The sequence below is a fragment of the Phyllostomus hastatus genome, unplaced genomic scaffold (genome assembly GCF_019186645.2).
Source record: "Phyllostomus hastatus isolate PE091 unplaced genomic scaffold, TTU_PhHast_1.1 phas_contig_17, whole genome shotgun sequence".
In the NCBI taxonomy this organism is placed as follows: domain Eukaryota; kingdom Metazoa; phylum Chordata; class Mammalia; order Chiroptera; family Phyllostomidae; genus Phyllostomus; species Phyllostomus hastatus.
In genome coordinates this window covers 35345286-35364993 of record NW_025333664.1, presented here as the reverse complement: position 1 = coordinate 35364993, position 19708 = coordinate 35345286, and the positions used below count along the sequence as shown (strand labels likewise).

General features: G+C 37.8%; 1 protein-coding gene across 1 annotated transcript in view; it reads right to left on the bottom strand.

Moving 5' to 3' along the window:
• Window positions 1–19708, bottom strand: part of MACROD2 (mono-ADP ribosylhydrolase 2) — a 2133612-nt gene that overhangs the window by 557841 nt on the left and 1556063 nt on the right. The gene's annotated exons all lie outside the window — the stretch shown is intronic.

Sequence of the window (19708 nt, the reverse complement as noted above, 5' to 3'; positions counted from 1 at the left end):
TGATAGTTGTGAGTTTGTTGTCATTTTACTGTTCATATTTTTTATCATCTTCTTTTTCTTAGATAAGTTACTTTAACATTTCATATAATAAGGGCTTGGTGATGATGAACTCCTTTAACTTGGCCTTATCTTGGAAGCACTTTATCTGTCCTTCCATTCTAAATGATACCTTGACTGGATAGAGTAATCTTGGATGTATATCCTTGCCTTTCATGACTTGGAATTCCTCTTTCCAGCCCCTTCTTCCTGTAAGGTTTCTTTGGAGAAGTCAGCTGATAGTCTTATGGGAACTCCTTTGTAGGTAACTCTCTCTTTTTCTCTTTCTGCCTTTAAGATTGTCTCCTTATCTTTAATCTTGGGTAACTTAATTATGATATGTCTTGGTGTGTGCTTCCTTGGGTCCAACTTCTTTGGGACTCTGAGCTTCTTGGACTTCCTGAAAGTCTATTTCGTTTGCCAGATTGGAGGAGTTCTCCTTCATTATGTTTTCAAGTAAGTTTTCAACTTCTTGCTCTTCCTTTTCTCCTTCTGGCACCTCTATGATTTAAATGTTGGAATACTTAAAGTTGTACTGGAAGTTCCTAAGCTTCTCCCCATTTTTTTGAATTCTTGTTCCTTCATTCTGTTCTGAGTGAATGTTTATTTCTTCCTTCTAGTCCAAACAGTTGGTTTGAGTCCCAGTTTTCTTCCCATCTCTGTTGGTTTCCCATACATTTCCCTTTATTTCACTCTTTACAGCCTTCACTTCTTCCTCTATTTTGTGACCATATTCAACCATTTCTGTGAGCACCCTGATCACCAGTGTTTTGAACTGTACATCTGATAGGTTGGCTATCTCTTCATCATTTAGTACTATTTTTAGAGATTTGATCTGTTCTTTCATTTGGGCCATATATATATATTTTGTCTCCCAGCCCCTGTTACATAGTTAGCGTGGAGCCTTAGGTATTCTCAAGGGCAGGGCAACCCACATTGCTGCTTTGTGGCACTGTATGTGGGGGAGGGGTCCAAGAAGAAACCCTCTTGGCTTTCAGGTGGCTTTCAGTCACTTCCCCCACTACCCACAAGCAAATTAGGCCTTTCTGGTGCTAATTCTAGGGTGGGTAGGTTTGTGTACATTCTAGAACCCTGTGGCTCTCTCCAATGAACTCCCTTGTGAGGCTGGGAGTTTCTTCCAGAACTGCAATTCCCACAGGTTTTTCATTTAGAGGTTTTGAGACTTTATTTCCCCATGCTGGAACCCTGGGTTGTGCAGTCTGTCTTGCTCCCTAGTTTTCCTCCTGGTTTATCCACTTGCAAATGAGGGACTGCCTGGTCTACCACCCATCACCTCACCCTGTCTTCCAGCTGCCACCTTAATACAAGTCCTCTCCACCCTGGCTGCCCATCTCCACTCTTCCTACCAGTCTGGATGAATATTTCTTTTTTAACTCCTTGGTGGTTGGACTCCATATGTTTTGATTTTCTGACAGTGCTGGTTATGTTTTGTTTTTAAATTTTTTGTTGTCCTTCTTTTGGTTATATGAGGAGGCAAAGTGTATGTACCTGTGCCTCCATTCTTGGCCAGCAGTCCTCATATTAAGGTTTATTATTCTCAGTTCATAAACTGAATAAGGATGGCTTAGAAAATGTGCTGGTTGCCTCAAGGTCACAAGGTCAACAGTACTCCATCAGTGAACTGAAACAAGACAGGACAACTTGTCAAATAGTCACACCATTGTGAGCTATTATCAGAATTCAAAGGAGGTAATGCCTGCTTTATTTAGGGCCATTGAAAACAATTTTTGAGATTAAGATAACATGAACTGACCAGACTTTGCAGTATGGGTTTGGTTTTAGAAGAGTAGGAAGACTGACACACTTATACCATGCCCCAGTGAGTATGAGCGCATACCAGAATTTCAAAAACTCACCCACAATGCCCATTTAGCTTACATAAACCAAACACATTTCTGAGCTTGCAGAATCATTGGACATTCTGCCAACAGATATAAAAGTACATGAAGGAATAACCTTATAAGTTATAGTTTATGAAGCAGAAAGAAGAAGAAATGGGATTGATTATTCTATTGAAACTACTCTAAGTTCCTCACTGGCTTCCTAATCACCAAATTCCATATCTTTTCTCTCTTTTTTTAAATATTTTATTTATTTATTTTTAGAGAGGGAAGGGAGGGAGGGAGAGGGAGAGAGAGAGAGAGAGAGAGAGAGAGAGAGAGACATCAATGTGCGGTTGCTGGGGGTTATGGCCTGCAACCCAGGAATGTACCCTGGCTGGGAATCGAACCTGGGACACTTTGGTTCCCAGCCCGCGCTCAATCCACTGAGCTACTCCTTTCTCTTTTTTATAAACTTCTTGTAATTCTCTTTATGCATATATTACATACACATATATATTTAATACATACAGTAAAGTGTACTAATCTTAAATATACATTTTAATATATTATGTATTACTATGTACTTATTTAACCTAAACATAGATGAACATGAAGAACACTCCAGCACTACAGAAAGTTCTCACTTATCCCTTCCCCGTCAATATTGCTGTGCCCCAGAAGTAAATTCTATTTTGACATTTATCACTTTTGATTAGTTATATCTGTTCTTTGTATTTCATGTAAATGGGATCATATGGTATATACTTTTTATGTCTTTCTTTTTCACTCATTTTGATGTCTGTGATATTTATCCATGTGTCTAAGCATCCCTCAAGTATTGTTATATTAGAGAGAGAATTGCTGTTACGTGAAAAATATATAAAAGTTCTTGGAACTATGTAAATTCATCTATGACATTTGGGATTGTGGATTCATTTTGAATTCTTTCATTCCATTTATTTTCCTTAAATGAAGGCTTCAAAATATTAAAACCATTCAAATTTGAAAAACTTGTTAATTAATTGATTAGCTAATTCATCATATTATTGAACCAGAAGAGTATAAATACATAGACAATTAAAGGGTCCCTGTCCTCTAAAGCCCAAAGCCTGGAGAGGAAATTGACAAGGGTTAACAGCAGTAAAGCATGCCAAGTGCATTAGATATGGGGACACAGGCGAGAGATCTCAGAAAGGAAGGGGAAGCTTTCTAGGAAACAATAAAATGTTTGGGGAAGGGAACTATAAAATGGGGAGCAAAGGAGACATTGTCCTCAGAAGTAAGCTTATGAGCAACAAGGAATTCATGGAAAAGATGAGGAGAAGTGAAGCTGGGAAGAAAGCATCTGGAGTACCTGTGGATGGCAAAGAAAAACAAGGAGGGAAGGATGGCTACTTGTGCTTAGTGGTTAAGCACAGGAGGCTTGTTCAATTCACCTTCCCCCTGAGTTTAATACCTACATTTTTAATCATCTGAATACTTCCCCCAGCTGTGCTACAGAACCAGGAAAGTAACATGTATTCTTCTGCAAAACAAACCACTTCCTAACTTCCCAATTTCTGCCTATGATTTTAATTCTTTACTAGGCACTACAATATTATGACTGTTTTCCCTGATGGTGGCTAGTAACTCAGTCCCTCTGAATATTTTACACCACCCCTTCCTTACCTTTTCTTCCGATTGATCTCATTCAAGATCTGATCTGCCTCATCCTGACAACTGCAGTCAACTCGTAACTATGCTCCTTTGGTCATCTCCCCTTCTTCAGTCTATCTGGCACACCAACTGAAAGCAATTTTTCCTGAAGTAAAAATTAGTTACCACAAGCTTACATCAAACAATGGCAGCCTTTGCTGACTCTCCAGCTCATACAGAACAAACTTGCTTTTAGCTTGTCATTATATTCTCCAAGGAACCTTTCTAGATATACTCCTTAGTTTTCCTTATTTGTTCTCTTCCCCTGAAAATTCTTCCTCAACTTTTTGATATGTTTAAGAAGTACTTAAATCATAAAATTGTAGGGCTATACAAAGCTAATAAATTCTGTAATCACACTCAGTTGTAGTGGCCATTAACATTAACCTTTAGAAGACGTAATTCCCCACAGGGAAATTATATAAGTTCTTATAGAACCACAGCAACAATGGTCAATTCTCAATTATTTGTGACCTCCTGGTCATTTCCCCACATTCATCAAAGCCTCTGGCACTTAGTTATGGTTTTCTCCACCTCAAAGCTGCCATAATCCCTGGGTGATTTCAGTCCCCAAGAAATGACCCAACAAACACCTGGCCTGCCAGGTCCTTGACCTGGTTATTTTCAACAATAACCTCCACTCTACCTCCTTCCCAGATCACACCATGGACCTGCCTGTAACATTTCCATTAAAAAATTACTAATTGAAGCATTACTCTCTCAAAACCTGTTCTCTCTTTAGTTTGTTCAGCTACTTTCCAAGAAATGCCCTTTACAAGCATTTGAAGCCTACTCTGTACTCAAAACACTCCCAAAGTTAATGCTAACATTTCTCCCCTGAATGGCCTCATGCTTTCCTATCTCTCTAGGCTCACTCCATTCCTTATTGCTCTTTGATTTCATAACTCCAGTCCCACTGCCTTTCTTTCTGTCCTTTAAAAGTAGCATGTTTCCTTTTGCCTTCTTGCCAAAAGGCCTTGCTCATGTTGTTTCACTTTCCTGAAAAGCCATTCCTGTCCTCTTTTCCTAACTTATTGTAACTTTTATTCATCCTCTGCTCAGTCCTTCTCCAGGAAAGGCTTCCCTAACAGTGATGATTCCCCATGTTGTGCTTTCTTTCTCAGAAACTCATCACAGTTGCAAGTTTACATTTATTCATGTAAATATTTCATTAATCATATTAATAGAAGTGAAAGCCCTAAGGAACAAATATCACACCTGTTTTTGCTTATCATTCTATCCCTAAAACATTGCTGGCACACAGCAGATGATAGATAAATGTATGTTGAATGAGTTAATGGATTATAGATCTTTGAACTGATAACAGAAAAAGCTAAGTGATGGGAGAATGTTTGTTTAGCCCCAGAGAATGGGGAGAGTGAAGGGATTCTGAGAAAATGTCCAAAAAGAATAATATACCCTCATTATCCTATTTCATCCCTAAGGAAAAACTATTGAGAAGATTCATAAGACAAAACATAGTTCCTGACAAGAAGATATGCTGTAATTAATTGAAAGGGGAGGAAAATATCAAGATAAATATTTCTGAAAATATGAGAGGAGACTCAAAAAACAAGTTTATTTATAAAAATGTGTATTTATTCTTACAAGGTTAAACTTCAATCACCTTCAAAGCACTCTTCATTTGATGCAATACACCTATCAAAGATTTTTGAACTCGTCAATTTTTATGTATTTTACTGCTTCTGCCATTTTTTTTTACCTCTTCCACACTGGCAAAATATTTCCTTTGAGGAGTTTTTTTATCCAGGAAAAGAAACAAAAACATCACTTGAGGTGAGATGGGGTAAATAGGGAGGGTGGGGTACAGGGGGTCATATTGTTTTTGGTCCAAAACTGCTAAACACTCAGCTGCTGTGTGGGCAGGTGTGCTCATAAATCACCCATCATGAAATGGGAAAATGTTGAAAGAGTCTTCAAAAAATGCACTGAAGCTGAATGTAGTCTCTCACAACAACACCAGCTGGTACACTGATACAGATGGGTTCCTAGAACACTCAGCTAGTAGAGGAAGCCTATACTACAAGGGGCCTGCCTTCCAGGAGATAATTTTGGTGTTTTGGGGTCCTCCCTGGGTATGTATATACCCACACAAAGAGGGTATATACATATACACAAGATAAACTATGATATTCAAAGTAAAGAGCAACAGCACAATCCTTTGTCTGCCTAACTGGAAGGCACCAAGGTTATAAGTAAAACCAATGACCAGACAAACACAGGTTTTTGTCGTCGGGCTCTTAATGACCATAAGGCTTGCCTCAGGTCACAACTGTATTCTATTTACCAAGGGACTTTTGTTAGCAAAAGGTAATGGCCACTCAGATGGAAGGAAGGAGACATACTTCGGTTGAAGTATTGAATTAGACAACATAGAAAATCTCTTCTGAGGATGGAGGTCAATGACACTGAAGAAACCAGTAATAATTTAGGGCCAGGAGTGCAGAGAGTTTTGTGTGTGTGTGCATGTGCACCCAGATGTTTGTAGGATCTGTGCTTCTGCTGGCATTCCAAGCTTAGTTCCATATTGATTAGGATAGATTATTAAAATTAACTTTTGTTGTAAGTATCAAAGTTGACCTATACAATGTATACATGATTTTTTTCTTATTTACTGGTGTATTGTAATTGTGTGCTAAGTTTTTACACACACACATATACACATATACATATAAATGCATACATACATCTCACCATTACCAAAATCAATATAAAAACATTTCCAATGTCCCAGAAAACTTCCTGGTTTCAAGTCATATCTACCTCCTGAAGGAAATGGTATTCTCTCCCATATTATCACAGATTTAGTTTTGTCAATTTTTACACTTCTTCTTCACGGAGTTACAATGTGCACATTTTTGTCTATATTTTGTTCAACATTATGCCTGCATGATTTATCCATGTTGTTACATAGTGCAAAAGCTCATTCATTTTCATTGCAGTGTTGCATTCCATCATATGAATATTCCAGTTTATCTTTTCTGGTGTTATGGACAATTGGGTCAATTCCAGTTTGAAGCTATTATGAATAATGCTTCCATGAACATTCTTACCTATGTCATTTAATAGACATAAGCACTTACTTGTTTCTGTTGAGATTGTAATCAGGGGCTGGAGCCCCTTGTCCATAGTTTATGCAGATATTTAACACTAGTAGATTCTGCCAAGGCTTTCCAAAGCACCCACATAACTTAAACTCCCACCAGAAGTATATGAAAGTTTAAAATAATGCATTTATTGATTTAGTTTAGTTAACATATCAAGATGTACCTAATAATATATTTCCTTGATGACATTTAAAGCCATTACAGATAGGTTTAAGCTAATCAATACTTTTTAGAGCTAGAAGCTCAGATGCATTTTATAACTTGTCTGTTTTCTCCCTACACATCAGTGAGAAAACACCCAGAGAAAACAAATTTTGTCAACAGAACATAAAGAAAATTTAAACAAAAGATAAAAAACTGAAACAGCACGTTGAATTTGCAATGGTTTTCATTCATAGTACATCAAATAACTCATTAGACATTTTCCTTGAACTCAGTTATTGAGCAGATATTTCCTTCATTCAAATTGCAGAAAGAGCAATGGAGACTCACTGAAGATTCTACCCAACCACTGAACTCTTTGTCTATTGGAATTCTTGAAAATATTTTCACTATAATTAAGAGTGAATCTGGTTTTGACCTTACCACAAACAATTTTCCTCTCTAGCTTTCTTTTTCTTCTTTTGCTATTGTAGATAATTCCCCATTATCTTTAACTAGACTCCCAAGTATTTTTTCTCCTGATATATAATTCAAACATGCTCTACTAAAAATCCAGCCTTGTCTACTAAAATAAAGATAGATGCAACTAACTGACAGTAAAACTGCTTTTTTTGGAGGCAGAAGCAATGGTTCAGCCTTTGTTTTAAACTTAATTGTAACTATAGATTACTGTAGAATAAAGAGACCTATGATAATAACTATATGGTAATAACTTAAATCAATTATTTCAAAAGAAAGTCATACCATAAAAATGTCATATTTAACATAATACCAGGTATAATTAAGCCATGGTTTAAAATGTTAACTCCAACTATTCATTACAGTTTACCCAGGGCCTTTCTCTTGCTTTTTCTCACAACATCTCCTTCCAGCCCAGTTACCATGAGTCACCTCTGCTTTAACGATGGATGCCTTTCTAACAGTTGTAAAGAAAAAAAAAAACACAAGATTACAATGTAAGAAAAAAAGCAAGAAAGCAATGTCCAGACAAAGCTCACAAATGTAGATACTATTATTTATGCACTTAATCACTTCATTTTCAGCTTCACAATTTCTTCTGTAGTGGTTTTTACCTCAAAGCTTGTGTAGCCCATCCTCTTACCCCACCCCTCAGAGCGCTTGGCCCAAAGCTGTTGATGAAACACCAGCTGTTTTATGGAACCCCAGACCCCAAGCACACTGCAAGTCGTCGCCATGCCAATCAGCCTTCACTTGACTATAAGCACTGGACTGGTACTGAATTGCTATAAATATCCAGGAGTTAGAAGCAAAAATTTAAAAAAATCAAACTCCCTTGAACTCTGCACATTAAGTTCAGGTCTACTTTGGAGCCCTCCCTCCCTGTTAAGTCTTTAATGTGGAAACATGCTGCTGCTCTTATTTTCTATTTACACCCAGAATCGAGTAAAATAAAAATGTTATGCCTTTGTGAAATTTGAGGTTTTCAGCACTAATGAAAAGCTCTGGCTGTTCTAAAAGGATGTATCACTGGATTTATTGAAAAATTAACATCAGCTGAACAGGGATTAACATTGACTATCATGCAAAAGTGTGCTTTGCTTAACTTTTTTAGACTATAATTATGGTACAATATTTTTTTATTTTAGCACAGAAGTTCTGGTGTGGGGACCAAAGGGACATGAAACAGTACACTTTACAAGCTTAGGTGAAAGAATATAGTATAAATTAAGTTGTGTTTTCCTCACACCGTTCCTCACCAATCTGCCCTGAACACACACACACACACACACACACACACACACACACACACACACACCTGTCCTTGTCCTTGTTGGGGAGGAAGGGGAAGAGATAAAGTCTGAGGCTCTGGTGGGCATGAGGAAGTACAGGGCATGAGTTTATTTATTTTTAAATTTCAAAACAGTTTTGCCAACCTTCTCCCTTGGGCCTCCTTCCAATTTCCAACCCATAAAAGCAACTCTGATAACATGATGAAATTGAAATGCTTCAGAGAAATGATCTGAAGGAGTGTCACCATTAAGCAATTGTTACAGCAGCCACTCAGACAGCCCTGGCTAAAGGCTAAGTTTCACAGAAGATAAAACAGGTGAAGTAATAAGAGTGACACTGGCCCATTACCACAGTGAGCATGGCTACAGGATGCTAAGAAGGGCATTGGTAGCTTCCCTCAGAGAGCAAAAGGTGCCACAGTCAGATAAGATGGAAGCATATGTATTCTGTCATTAAGATGGTAGAGTTTAAAAGGAAAATGCATGTTTGTTATAGGTATATATATACATAATATAGCACATTAGTAAATTAATAATTATAGAAGATGCTGGCCATGCCCTACATATACACCCTTAGCATGTGCCATTCTTGTTTACTGGCTTGACTTACAACCTCTAGCACCCAAGGCCTTTTTAAATGAGGGCTTACTCTGGCATCCAGACCTCCCTCAGCCTACCTGTGGGGCAGGTCCAAGGTGTCAGAAAATCAAGGCTGCCATTCCCATTCTTCAACCTTCAACCCAGGATTAATGAGAAATGGTGGATAAATGTCCCAGCTCATTCACCCCTTGATTGGAATAGTGCTGAGGTTAGTGCTTCGCTAAGTTGCCCAGAGTTGACCAATGAGATTACTCTCCAGGTATCCACAGTAGCAAATTGCTCAATAATGCACTCTTTCACTGGCTGGTGTGGCTCAGAGGATTGAATGCTGGCCTAACCAAAGGGTCACTTGTTCAATTCCTAGTCAGAGCACATGCCTGTGTTGTGGGCCAGGCCTCCAGTTGGAGGAACATGAGAGGCAACCACACATAGATATTTCTCTCCCTCTTTTTTTCCTTCCCTTCTCATCCCTCTAAAAATAAATAAAACCTTTTTAAAAATTTAAAGAAACAATGCACTCTTTCATGGCTTTCTTTTCCTGTCTGTCTTTTTTGCTGCCTTTCCTAAAATCATCTCCCAAATTAAATACTTGCACCCAAATCCTTGCTTCTGAATCTGTTTTTGGGTGAGGCCAAACTATAAGAGCAATCAATATACATTCACGAACTTGAGAAAATCATGTTGTGTCTTATATTGACAGTACTCTTTTATTGACAGTTGTGATGTCTGGCACAAAAAAGTAGAGAAATGTTTTACAAATTACTTAGTGACATGGGAAAAAGAGTTGAGGAACTCACTGGTTGTCAACATGGGAGCAAAATAATATTTTACTTTGGGTCATATAGATTAGGCTCATACTGGCATGTAAAGCTGTCTCCATGAGACAGAAAGCTTGAAACAATAAGAAATTGTTATTGTCCATAGCACCATTGCTGCTGGTGCTATGGTTATTGTTAACATTTATTGAACAATTACTACATGTAAGTCATTGCTTAGCATTTACATGTGTTACCTTATTTAATCTCCACAATAAGTCCATGAAATTAAGAAGGGAGAAGAATAATGAGGATGAGTTGGTTGGTTTGTAAATAGACAGAGACTTTAGTGTATTGAGGGAGTAGTTGGCAAAAAGGATTCATTTGGATTTGCATGAAATACTGCCAAGAGGTGTATAAAGTATAGTCTGGCTATATTATGCAAGCTTTAGTGATAGTATACTCAGTATCACTTATTAATGTGGTTTGGACAGGCATCTACTTGAAGAGGAAGCAATGATACTGCATGTGGCCATGGATGGCCATGGGAAAGGAGCGCTGGCTGTCCTTAGGAGCCCAGCCACCTCTGTCTTCCACATAAAATAGCTCAAATCTTCAATACTCCCTTCAAGATGTATATATTTTGCAGAAAAGGACAAATGACTCTGAGAAAACTCAAGCAAAGGGTAGAGTGAAGCCTGGGTCTGCCTGACTTCCCTCCATCCACACCCTCCCCAGTGCCTGGATGGAACATACCCTAACCTTTTTTCTTCAGAGATTCCAGCCTGGTGCAACTGCATCTCAAACTCCAAAGGAAGGGAATGAAAGTGGAGGCCCCTATGGTCAGAAATTGTGTTTTAGAGTGCCAAGCTTAGTGCCTCCTGCATGGTTACATCCAGTAGACCTGCCACAACTGATGTTCTGCCCTCCATCTCAGGTGGAAACACCAGTCTGCCATTTAAAGTGTTCATTGCAGAGTATGAGTGGGACTAAATGAGTCCCTAGGGAACATAGAAAAGCTGGTGGTTCTTATGGTACCATTACTGACATCATCCCTTATTCAAGTCAGATACATTCCAGGACCCCCAATGCATATCTGAAACTGCAGATAGTGACAAACCCTATATGTTTATACTTTGTTATTTTCCTATACATACATACCTATGATAAATTTTAATTTATAAATTAGACACAGTAAAAGATTAACAACAACCATAAAATAGAACAATCACGACCATATACTATAATAAAAGTTAGATGAATGTGGCCTCCCTTCTCTCTCAAAATATCTAGAATTTTCCAATTAATATTTTCAGAATGTAGTTGGCTGTAAGTAACCATGGAAAGTGAAAGTGTGGATAAGAAGGGGCTACTGCAACTCTTCAATATTTAAGTACAATATTTTGGATGTAACTGGGAGCTGTAAATTGGAACTTCACTGGCTTACACCAGGACTTCTAGACCATCCCACCATTCCTCATGGTCCTGCCTTACCCCTGACTTTGTTATTCAACCTAGCACTGATTTTACTGGCATGGCCTCTGGGGTTACTCAAAATATGAAAAGAGACAAGGGAAATTCTGTATTTCTTATTATTGTGATCTCTTCACATCAATTCTTTTATTTTACTTGACATTATGTGTGCCATAGCAAATGATATTCTATAAATTCTACTATATTTAGTTACTTTTGCTTTCACTAACAAAGGGGGAGCCAAAAAAACCTAGAATTATCTTCTGGGAGTGGGGGATTCCTTATATAATACAGGCTTCCCCTGCTGAGGGAGTGTTCTAGGAATCCATCTGTATTAGTATACCAGGTGGCGGTGTTATGAGAGGCTTTGTTCAGCATCAGTGAATTTATTTTGAAGATTCTTTTAATGTGCTCTCCCATTTCATTATAGGTGATTTATGAGCACACCCGTCCACACCTCACTGAGTGTTCAGCAGTTTTTGACTAAAAAACAGCATGACCCCAGTGCCCCACCCTCCCCATTCACCCCATCTCACCCCTAATGACTTTGTTTGTTTGTTTGTTTGTTTGTTTGTTTTGCTGGATGAAAAAGCCCTCAAACAGAAATGTTTTGCCAGTGTGGAAGAGATGAAACAAAAAATGGCAGAAGCACTTAAAGACATCAAAATTGAGTTCAGAAACTGTTCTGAACAGTGGAAAAAGTGTCTCGATAGGTGTATTTCATTAAGTACAATACTTTGAAGGTGACTGAAGTCTAAACATGTAAGAATAAACACACTATTTTTATAAATAAATTCCATTTTTTTCCAAAATTGTGAAACATGAAGTTTTCAAGTTTCCTTTCCTCTGCTCTGCACAGCAGGAATGAATGAGCAGCAGTTTTATAGGACACAAGGCTATAATATATGCAAGCTTCATCAGCTTCTCAAACTATAAGCTCCAGTATCTATTTCTGAGGGTATTTTTAAAATCATCTTTTGCTTAAGGAATCATAATAATGACCTGAGAAATGGCTCATGACACAAATTCTGCCTTATGCAACCTGTTCTTACTACCCATGAATAACTCTCATGAGAGAAGATGAAAAAAAAAACCTCAATCACTTAGAATAGTATTTTTCTCTTTTTAAAAACTTTTTTAAAAAGATTTATTTATTTATTTATTTATTATTAATTATTTATTTATTTATTTATGTTTTAGAGAGGGGAAGGGAGGAAGGAAGAGAGAGAAACGTGAATGTGTGGTTGCTTCTCATGTGGCCCCCACTGGGGACCTGGTCAGGCATGTGCCCTGACTGGGAATTGAACCTGTGATTCTTTGACTTGCAGCCCACGTTCAATCCACTGAGCTACACCAGCCAGGGCTATTTTAAAATTTTTTTATTGTTGTTCAAGTACAGTTGTCTCCATTTTCTCCCCATCACTTCCCCCCCACCCCAGACATCCCCACTTCCTGCCCTTGATCCTACCCCCTCTGATTTTGTCCATGTGTCCTTTATATATGTTCCTGAAAAACCTTCCTCCTTCTTCCCCCCATTATCACCTCCCCTCTCCCCTCTGATCACTGTAAGCTTGTTGTCAATTTCAATGTCTTTGGCTATACTTTGCTTGCTTATTCATTTTGTTGATTAGGTTCCTATTAATGGTGAGATTATATGGTATTGTCTTTCACCACCTGGCTTATTTCACTTAGCATAATGCTCTCCAGTTCCATCCATGCTGTCCCAAAGTGTAGGAGCTTCTTCTTTCTTTCGGCTGTGTAGTACAGACTAGTCTTTTTCTAAGATTTTTTAAAAATTTCCCCACAGGGATAATCAAGGGAATTCATTTAGGACATTACATTTAAGTAGAAGAGATATATATTGGGATCTACCTAGAGATGAAAATTCGTTTCTATTTTGTGAACTGGTGGCATTCTGTGGTACATGGACCTGGTAGCCAGAGATCTTTCTAAACATCAGCACATCAAGTCACATCCATTTTAGGAGACTCCAGGGGTTTCTTCCACACTTTGACTTTTGAACAAAGTCAAGCTCCTCACTTTGTCTTGCAGAACATTTTTGCTGTTCTTCTCACAATCTGAAATAATATCAGTTCCACCTGCCTGATTACCCCAAATCTACCATACTGGAATATAAGCTATTTGAGGCAGAGCCCTTGTCTGTCTTATTGTCATTTCTACCTTCAGTGCTCAAAGCAAAATGGTGTTCAGTAAAGTATTATGTCATACTTGGGAATGTGGGAACATGTCACATTTGGGAACACTAGAGGGCTGGAAAGGAACTTATTCTCTGCTGTTCTCTCGTGCCTATCTGCCAAGACCCCTCATGCATGTGACTGACCTTAGCAGGATCTAAAATCATGGCCTAGAAGAATAAGAGCTGGGTTCTCTTGGGTTAAGTCTGGAAAATACCATTTTGGTTTCTATTGCCCTCAAGGTGAGAGAGAGCACAATATCTCTTTCAGGAACACATCAGCATAGAGGGTGGGTCTCTCAGCTTCAACTGTCACTGACTGGCAAGAATGGAATCATTTATTTCTATGCTTCCATGTTCCCACCTACACAACAGTTGCTAAATTCTCCTAAAGGAACCACACTGAACTTTGCGTTCACAGCTCCCAGAAACATTTACCTTGAGTAGCAGGATATGGAAGAAGATAAGTTAGTTGGTTTTAGTCTTCAATGATTTGTCAAATTCTCCAAAGAACTGAGTTTGAGAACTCCCCTCATTATTCCAGGAATTGTTCTGAAAAGCTTCTCAGTGACCAACTCCTTTTTTGATGAACCTCAGTGTGGATAACTTCTCCTTTTTATGTTTGAAACATTAAGACAGACCTCAGCTGCAACATTCTGAGGTCTGTCTGAACTAGATTCTTCATTTTAGCATGTGTAGTTACACTAAATAGGGCTGGCTCAGTTTTGAGAACTCTGCTTTGTAGTTTGATAGAGTTTATTTACAATGGTGCCACAATTTTGCTGATTGAGAAAGAGATTAATGCATTTCTAGGGGCTAAGACTATGATGAAAAATAATACATTGTTTGATATAATTTTTGTGATAAAATACATTATTTGATATAATTAAAGCCCACTGGAGGACATCATCCTGCAAATCATTTTCAAAGATGTTTCAAAAGATAAGTAAAAGGTTCTGAAAATTTCTGTGTTCAGACAGAGGTCATAGTTTCAAATTTACCAACACTATTTATTTATTTATTTATTTATTTATTTATTTATTTATAGAAAGGGAAAGGAAGGAGAAAGAGAGAGACAGAGAGAAACATCAATCAATGTGCGGTTGCTGGAGGCCATGGCCTGCAACCCAGGCATGTGCCCTGACTGGGAATCAAGCCTGCAACACTTTGTTTTCCAGTCCATGCTCAATCCACTGAGCTATGCCAGCCAGGGCACCACTTATTAAATAAACTATCTAGTCCCATTGTATGGGCTTGCTTCTTTTGTTGAATATTAATTGACTATCAAAGTGTGGGTTTATTTCTGGGCTCTCTATTCCATTCCATTGACCTATATATCAGTCTGTTTTTATGCCATTACCATGCTGTTTTGATTACTATGGCCTTATAGTGTAGTTTGATATTAGGTAATGTGATTCATCCAATTTTCTTCTTCTTTCTCAGGATCACTGTCACTATGCAGGGCCTTCTGTGGTTCCATATACATTTTTGAAATATTTGTCCTAGTTCTATGAAATATGTCATTGGAATCTTGATAGGAATTGCACTGAATCTATAAACTACTTTGGGCAGTATTAGCATTTTAATGATGCTAATTCTTCCAATACATGAACACGATATGTGCTTCTACTTATTTGTATATTCTTCAATTTATTTTTCCAGTGTTTTATCCTTTTCTGAATAGAAGTCTTAAAAATCCTCAAAAAATTAAAAATGTATCTTCCTTTTGACCTAACAATCCCACTTCTGAGAATTTATCCAAAGCAACACAAAGCACTAATTCAAAAGAACATAGGCACCCATATATTCATTGTAGCATTATTCAAAATTTCCAACATATGGAAGCAGCCCAAGTGTCCATCAGTGAATGAGTGGATAAAACAACTAGGGGACATCTACATGATAGAATACTACTTAGCTATAAAAAGGAAAAAGTATTTTGCTACAGCATGGATATACATGGAGAACATTATGCCAAGTGAAATAAGCCAGTCAGAGAAAGACAAATACCACAGGATTTCACTCGTACATGGAATCTAATGAACAAACTGAACCAACAAGCAAAATAGAGACAGACTCATAGATGGAGAGCAGGGTAACACCTATGGTCGGATAGGGGAGTTTAGGGGATAGGGGGATCAAGGAAAAAGGTAAAAGGACGTGTGGACATGGACAACAGTGCAGTGATTGCAGTGGGGAAGGAGTGTAAGTGGGCTAAATGGCAACAGAAAATGCAATTTAAAAAAAAGATTGGAAATAAAAAGTTACACATGGATTTTCAACTGCTTGGGGGTTGGTGCCCCGAGTCCCTACCTTATTCAAGGGTCACAGGTATTTACCTTATTTACTTAAAGATGTGAGAAAGGGGAAAGATGGAAGGAAAGCCTAAAGGTACAAGAATGGTATTCAGCATATGAGGCCTGGAAATCCAGCTGGGAGCTCCAGACTCTTGGAAATGCTTAGAGTAGCAACTTCAAGTGAGATGGCTACAGTTATCTAGAGCAAATATGGTCCCACTGTTTACCCCAAGAGCCTGGGGATAGATTTATATTACCCATTTTTTTTTTCACAGAATCCCTTCCTGATACTAGAAAATACAATAGATGAGTAGGTTTTTACAAAGCAATCTCATTTATGCCTAAATATTTAAATGAACAGTCCCTTATTTGCTATAGTCTAATCTATCAACCTCCAAAATAGCCTTTCTAGTTAGAACCCCCCAAATTGCCACAGTTTGGATTTCACAACATCCTAATAATATAAATATATTTCTGTTTTTATTTTTAATTATATTTTATCATTTATGCAGTTACAGTTGTATATTTCTTTAAAGAATCAGAAATCAATTTTGAGTGGTCTGAAAAATTGCCTCTGTTTCATTGCATATATGATCTTTTTCTATTCTATGTAGAATATCCCTTTCACTTCAGTTTTTGGATTTCTAAGTTTCACCTACACATGAGATATTGCTTCTGAAAATGCCTGGAGAGGTGTAATTGGAAATGATGCATGTACCATTTTCCTCAAACAGACAGAACCTGGCTCATTCCTGTTAACCACAGTGAGGCACTTGGGGGATAGTCAGTGTTTCAGAAATGATAGAAGAATAAAGAGACCAAATAAGCCACAGAATTGTAAAGCAGGAAAACTGCATTTTAAATTACAAATTTCCCACAATGCTCATCATTGTTAGTCTTAATAATGAATGACAGTATTTCACAAACCATGAGCTCTCAACTAACTTTGTGGCAAAATGATGAAACCCTAGAGGGGCATATTTCTCATCAAAAATTGATTTGTTCTACTGCTTAAGCTGCAGTAAATGGACACAAGATAGCCTGAAGTTGTCTTGGGTCACGAGAAGCTGCCGGGACCAGAAAAGTTAGGATGCACTTTTTGTGGGAATAAATATCCATTTAAACAAACAAGTGTTAAAGATCTATTTTGATGAATCTCTTTAGGAAGTTGTAACTTTTGTATACTCTCAAAAGTATTCCTGAGAGAAAAATAAAGTATATATTTATACAGTATCTCACTTATATAACATCCGACATTTTTCTTCTTAAAAAGTAGAATGACCTTCTGACATGTAAGGAGTTCAGAAGTCATCACTTCCTCCTAAAACTAAGACTGACCAAACTGAAAAAAAATTAACAGCTCTTCTTAGATCCCTCAGAGATCTAAGCACATCTCAAAGCACACCATTGTCCTTCCAAACTGGAGAGAGAGACAGGTAAATACAGAGAATCACAAATTGTTAGAGAAAATCCCCTGAGCAGAAACATCCACAGGAACCAGTACCAGGGTAGAAAAACCTAAACTGTGATTGCAGAACTGTTGGAGCTTGGAGCAGACAAGTCTGAGAGTTGAAAACTCCAGAGTGGCTTAGTCATAGGGTGGTCCCCTGACACTTTCACATACTTTACCTCTAAGAACTCACAGTGAATATAGAGAAAAATCAGTTGTGGGCCCACCCAAGCCATGTCCAGTGACCATTCTGTACAAATGGCCTCTCTTGGCTCATACTTTGGACATTCCTAAAATCTCTCAAACAAACAGCATCTGTATACCTATTACCTCTCACTTAGCAGTCTTAGGCCTGGCACTAGTGATATTCAGGCTCAGTTCACAGCTTGGATTCTCCTGGGCAATTACAAGCCCAACACATATAGTAGCTATCTGAAGACCACTCTGTAGTTCATGCAGGGTAGACCTGGGCAGGGCACAGGCAGTGGCTGACCTTGTACCTCCCCCAGAGGACCCAGAGCCAACACACATGGACCATACTGTATTACAACCCAACCACCTCCATGAGTGACACACTCACAGAGCAGACACATTGGGCACAAAAGCCCCACTGAAGCTCCATAGGGTCAACTCCTGTACAGCAGCTCCTCCTGTAGTCATAGCCATTCCTTGCAGCTGATCAGCCCAGAGGTCAAGCCTTCCCAATTATATGCCAATAGCAATTAAGACTCAACTACAACAGGACAGTACACACAGCCCACACAGAAAGTGCACCTGGATAACAGGGAGGCCACACCACTGGGACCTACAGAAGACCTACTACATAAGGCCACTCTACAAAGTCCAAGAGACATAGAAGCTATACCTAATACACAATAGCAAACACAAGGAAGTAGTCAAAATGAGGAGACAAAGACACAGGTCCTAAATGAAAGAACAGGAGAAATCTTCAGAAAAAGAACTAAATGAAATAGAGGCAAACATAATATACAGAGTTAAAAATACAGTTATTAGGATGCTCAAGGAACTTAGTGAAAACTTCAACAGCATAAAAGGGACATAGAGATTGTAAAAAAATAAAATAAAAACACCAGTCAGAAATGAAGGATACACTAACTGAAATGCAGAATACATTTCAGGGAATCAACTGTAAAGTAGATGAAGCAGAGAATCAAATTAGCAATTTGGAATATAAGGAAGCAGAAAACAATCAGAATAGCAAAAAGAAAAAAAAACAAATAAAAAATAAAGATAGTGTAAGAAGCCTCTGAGACACTTCAAGCATACCAATATTTGTGTCATGGGGTTGATGGAAGGGAAGAGAGAGAGCAAGAAATTGAAAACCTATTTTTAAAAAATGATGACAGAAAAATTCCCTAACTTGTTGAAGGAAATAGACATAAAAGCCAGTGAAGCTTAGAGAGTCCCAAACAAGATGTACCCAAAGAAACCCACACCAAGACACATCATAATTAAAATGCCAAAAGTTAATGAGAAACAGAGAATCTTAAAAGCAGGAAAAGAAAAGCAGTTATTTGCCTATATGGGGACTCCCATAAGACTGTTAGCTGATTTTTCAACAGAAACTTTGTAGGCCAGAATGGATTGGCATGAAACATTCAAAGTGATAAAAAGCAAGGACCTACAAACAAGATTACTCTACCCAGCTAATCCAACATTTAGAAGGACAGATAAAGAGCTTCGCAGGATAGGAAACCTAAAGGAGTTCATCACCACCAAACCAGTATTACAAGAAATGTTAAAGAGTCTTCTTTAAGAAGAAAAAGAGAAAAAAGATTAAAGATATGAATAATAAAATGGCAATAAGTACATGTCTGTCAACAATTACTTTAAATACAAATGTATTACATGCTTCAATGAGAAGACATATAATGACTGAAGGGATAACAAAACAAGAACCTTACATATGCTGTTTATAAGAGATTCACTTCAGATCAAAAGACACACACAGACTGAAACTAAAGGGATGGAAAAATATATCATGAAAATGGAGACAAAGCAAAAATAACAAACAAACTGGGGTATCAGTACTTATACCAAACAAAATAGACTTTAAAACAGACAAAGAAGGACCCAGTAACTGTACTTCTCAGTATTTATCCAAAGAAACACAAAACACTATATTAAAAAGACATATATGATTCCATATGTTCATTGCAGCATTATTTACAATAGCCAGTATGTCAGAGCAACATAAGTGTCCAGCAATAGATGAATGGATAATGAAGAAGTAGTTCATATATACAATAGAATATAATCAGCCATAAAAAAGAATGAACTCTTGCTATATGCAATAACATGG